Source organism: Arachis ipaensis, chromosome B03 (genome assembly GCF_000816755.2).
Source record: "Arachis ipaensis cultivar K30076 chromosome B03, Araip1.1, whole genome shotgun sequence".
Lineage (NCBI taxonomy): Eukaryota > Viridiplantae > Streptophyta > Magnoliopsida > Fabales > Fabaceae > Arachis > Arachis ipaensis.
Window position 1 is genome coordinate 115,701,349 of NC_029787.2, and position 5,511 is coordinate 115,706,859.

Here is a 5,511-nt window from a genome sequence, read left to right on the forward strand (position 1 = left end):
CCTCCTTCTGCCTGAAGGTCTCAACCTCCAACCTAAGCTTAGTCAGCTTTTTTAGTAGGAAATATTTAGTGAGAAATTCAGTAACAACCTTTTTCCAAGTATTCAGACTCTCCTTTGGTTGGGAATCTAGCCATAGCTTTGCTTTATCCCTCAAAGCAAACGGGAAAAGCATGAGTCGTACACCTCAGGATTCACTCTATTTGTCTTCACAGTATCACAAATCTGCAGAAAATCAGATATAAATTGATTTAGATCTTCATGAGGAAGTCCATGATACTGACAATTTTGTTGCACCAGGGTGACCAATTGTGGCTTCAACTCAAAGTTGTTTGCAGCTATAGGAGGCACCACAATACTTTTTCTATAAAGATCCGTAGTAGGGACAAAATAAGAGCCAAACACTCTCCTTTGTTGATCATCCCCATTAGAATTTGCCACATTGGCATTGACAGCATTATTATTATCCATAGTGAACTCTGCAGCCTTGTAAAGTCTTGCTTGTTGTAAACGTCGCCTGAAAGTTCTTTCAGGTTTAGGATCAAAGTCTAAGAGATGTTCTTTGTCTCTGTTCCTGCACATAAACAAACAGAAGACAAGAAAGGATGGGACTCTTTACGTCAGAGTGCAGAGACGTCCATGTGAGCTAACCTGTGTAAAATAAAAATACTAAATAAAACAAATAAATAAATTTCGAAAACTATAGGTAGAATTAAGACAGAAAAATTCGAAATTAACCAGAAAAAATAAATAAAAAAAATAAAAATAAAAATAAATAGAAGACACCAAACTAAATTTCAAAAATTAAAAAAAAATATTAGTGCTATTTATTTATTTATTTAAATTTTTTTTAAAGATAAAAATAAAATAAAATTAATAGAATATAAAAAGTAAAAAAAAATAACAAAAAATAAACAAAGTAAAACCAAGAAAAAAAATGAAAATAAAAAGAGAAATAAAATAAAATAAAAAATCGACGAGATTTAAATAAAAAAAATTTAAACGGAAGTAAAAAAAATAAAGAAAACGGGGACAGGGGATGGGAAACTTACGGAAAGAAGGAAAAGAAAAATTAAAGAAACGGAAAATAAGCAAATAAATAAAAATTAATAATACTAAAATAAAACTAATTAAAAAAAATAATCTAATCTAAGGAATCAAACAACGAGTAATTGTTAATCACAATCAATTTTCGATAACGGCGCCAAAAACTTGGTGCGGAATTTTTAACCACAAACTAATCGGTAGGTGCACCGGGTCGTACCAAGTAATACCTCAGGTGAGTGAGGGTCGATCCCACAAGAATTGATGGATCAGGCAACAATGATTGATTGATTGGCTTAGTTAGACAAACAGAAAAGAGTGTTTGAATATTCAAGAAGCATTAAACAATCGTACAGAAATTAAAATAGTAAAGTAAATGGGTTGGGAATAAAATATGGAGAAGACAGTTAAGGCTTCAGAGTTATCTATTTTTTCGGATTAACTTTTCTTATTAACTATTTTAATTATGTAGGATTTAATTTATGGCAAACTATATGTGACTAGACCCTAATTCCTTAGACCTTTCTAGTCTCCTCTAAAATTCATTAATTGCCAATTCCTTTGTCAATTAATTCCAATTAGAAGCTGCATGATCAAATTCCAGTTTATATGCCACAAAAACTCTAATTACCTAAAAATAAAAGGATTATATGTCACGTATCCCGTTAAATCCAGATAATTAAAATTTAGAAGAATATGTTTTCAAGCTGTTGTTCAAGTAAAGAGCTTTTCCAAGTTATACAAGAACTCAAATAGAAAGAAGGTCATACTTCCGTTCCACCAAATTCATAAGATAAAGAGCGAAAACAATCCTTAAATTATAAATCCATACATGAATTAAAAGAGAAAAAGCAATAAAATTAATTCATAGAAATAGACAGAGCTCCTAACCTTAACAATGGAGGTTTAGTTGCTCATGTTTAGAGAAAAATAAGGATTATAAATTGGAATGGAAGCAACGATGAGACAGGAGAGAAATCCTTAGTCAGACCATCAGCAGCCACCAAGAGGATCCTTTTCGATTTTTAATTTTTTAATTAAAAAGGGAGTCTTTATGTCACGCTACAGAGGGCCTCATTTCAAAAAAATACGCTGTCTGGGGACTTTACCTGGACTAACTAGTAAAAAGCCTACAGTCGAAAGCGAATTCAACGGTATGAGCTCTTGAGATAGATTTCGTTAGATTTGGGTATAACCTTCTACGGCTACCTTATCCTCATTCCCCCAGAACGGTTAATCGGAGGGAAGCTCAACACTATCTTGCCGGATAATGTTGTGTTAGAATCATCCTGTTGGAATTCCTTTTATATCTAATCCTAATAATTTAAAATCTATTATCTAAAACTAAAATAATATATTTTCCTAAAAATAATATTTGAATTTAAATTTGAATTAATTAACAAGTCTTCAGTTGATGGGTGGGGACCACTTATTTTGTTCATTCTGCATCTTCTAATCTGTGTTTTCTGGGCTGGAAACTGGGTCAAAACAGCCCAGAAATTGCCCCAGCATTTTTCTGCGTTTTCTGCACGTGGCGCATGTCACGCGTACGCGTCAGTCACGCGTACGCGTCAGTCACGCGTACGCGTCAGTCACGCATACGCGTCGATGGTCTTTTCTGCGAGTCACGCGGACGCGTCAGGTACGCGCACGCGTCGCCGTGCAAATCTTCAATTCACGCGTACGCGTCGCTCCTCGCTGCCATCTCCTTTGATTCTTGTGCTGCAGAAACTCCATCAAATCCAGTCGAATGCTATCTAAAATAAACAAAATTGCAAAAGACTCAAAGTAGCATCCATATTGGCTAAAAGATAATTAATTCTTTATTAAACTCAACAAATTAGATGCAAATTCACTAGAAAAAGATAGGAAAGATGCTCACGCATCAGCCAGCACCAATTTTTGCCTAAGATCGATCTCGACGCATAACCACGCAAACTTCTCCCTTGAGTAAATCAAAGTGGTTTGATCTATTTTGAGCATTGTTCCTATCTTTCCCCAGCTCTCCATAAGAAAGGTTGAGTGTAAAGTTCCACTGAGAGATTTGGTATCCTCACCTATACCGCTATAAATTGAAAATCATGAGTACAATAATTAAACAGAGGCCTTCATCTCTGTACCAATAGGTAATGGTCAGCAACTTACCGTAGCCTTTCAAACAAAACATGACAGTAGTCATCTTCATCTAAGAAGCGAGCCAGAAAAAATCTCCAGTTAAATCAACAACTTTAACTTCCCCTTTCTTGGCCCAAATTCGTTGAATCCATGCATCCATTGATCAAAATCTTAAGTTTTTCCCAAGAAGTTTAACACTTAGGGAAAACTTCCAAGATCTACACCATGAGTCACACTCCTCCAAGGACACCTCTATGATGGGTTTTGGATTGAAGGAAGCCACATCCTCTTTGAATGAATTTACCACCTCATCCAAAGTGTAGTCTTCAGCCACCAGTTGGACAATCTCTTCCGGGAATAAATTCATTCCGGATCCTCCTAACATCAGACTATCTTTGTAAGAGAAATTCTTTGGTGTTTTAAGAATTTTGTCGACCTTCTTTTCCAATTTTACATTGCCTATCAGATTGGGAGAGGGAGAAAACCTGACTCCCTCCTCCACTGCCATTTTCTGTCACCATAACAGTAACATCTTCTTTAATGCATAACTCTTCCTTAATGTCTAGGAGAGCTTCATCACCGTTAGCTTTAGCTTTCTTGACACTTCGCAGATCATTTTTTTGTGAGGAGAAATCCTCCTCCATGTTATTTTTGAGAACGTTTTTATTCATATCTATTTTTTTTTCACCTTTTCTCCCAAATATTATTGTTAATATGGGTTTTGCTACGGTATAGAAACACATATAGTTATACACATGTAGAAAATACGTATTGCATAATTATTTGTTGTCTGATGACTTCAACATGCTTATTCCACATATGATTTAACAGATGGGTTTAGACTTGTGGGAGACAAAAGTTGAAAGACTACTAGGTGGTTAGAAGTTGCAGTGTATTAAACTATTAATTAAAAAAGTTGCAATGGGTTAGTAATTAGTTAAATGATTTATTGAATGGTATAAACATCATAATGAATTCATTACTTTTATTGCGGGTCGTGGGTCGTAATTGGTTTTTGGACTATAGGTGTATGTTATGCTTTTAGTTATATTTTGTTAGGTTAATTTTATTGTGATTCATACTTGTTATTGTTGCATTGTACTATTTGGGCACAAAATGGATGAGCTTTTTGGTAGAATGTTGAGACATGTTCTAAGATGAAATAAGTCTTGTCTGACTAGGAGATTATGAGCCCAGTGAAATAAACTAGGATATAAAGAGCTGTAGCAACCTGACCCAAAAAAAAAATAATAATTATAGCTACAAGACCAAAAAAAAATAGATATAACTAGTGTGCATGTTGGGTAATTTTTTTAGAAATAGATGAAGATTGAATGTAAAAAATTTGATTAGTGGAGACAAAATATACATAACATAAAAAATATTTTTATAATTATATTTATTATTATAAATATAATAAATTTTCAAATAAAGTCAGAAGTAAATTAGAACACTAAAATAATCATTTAGATAACAACATATAAGTTAAATAATCATTTAAACAATAGCTTGCTAATAAAGCAATGTTACAAAATCAAAATTAAATACAATTTTAAAATCAAATCACGAAAAAAAAAAGAAGCCATGATAAAAATAGTAGTGAAATCATATACACACAACACACTACTGTGTCTTTGAATATAATTTCTTCTTTGATTTTGTGGTAAAATTAAAGATAAAGTACGGTTTTGGTCCCTAAACTTTAGGTCGAAAATGTTTTTCATCCCCAACTTTTTTTTTACATACAAAATGGTCCCTTAGGTTTAACTTGGTTTTAAAATCGTCCATGAAGTTTGACTTAGTTTGAAATGTTTGGCAGCAGAAGCGAAGACAAAGGTGGATCATGGACTTAAAGTTTAGGATTTAAGATTTTGTTTAGAGTTCCTAAACCTTAACTCCTAACCCTAGAATCATAAACCTTAAACTCGAAATACTAAAATCCTACACCCTAAACTACAAAATTCTAAACTATAAATCCTAAATCCTAAACCCTATCCTATACTTACCACATAAACAAATCCTAAACCCTAACTCCTAAGATACCAAATCCTAAATCATAAAACATACTATACCCTAATTACCATAGCTCCTACCTCCTTAACCCGGACCCTACACACTTATCAATATCCTTCCACCTCTTATTTACTAAACCATAATGAAGTGAGAGTTGTTTCATATATGTGGAGGAAATTAAACTTTATATCTTTGTTGTACGTTTCTTCTTTCCTTATTCGTGCAATTAATTTTAGGGTTAAGTACAATTTTAGTCCCTAAGATATAGGTCAAAATTTTTTTCCGTCCCCAATCTTTCTCGGAATACAAAATCGTTCTTCTTACTTAAATTTTAAGATTTCA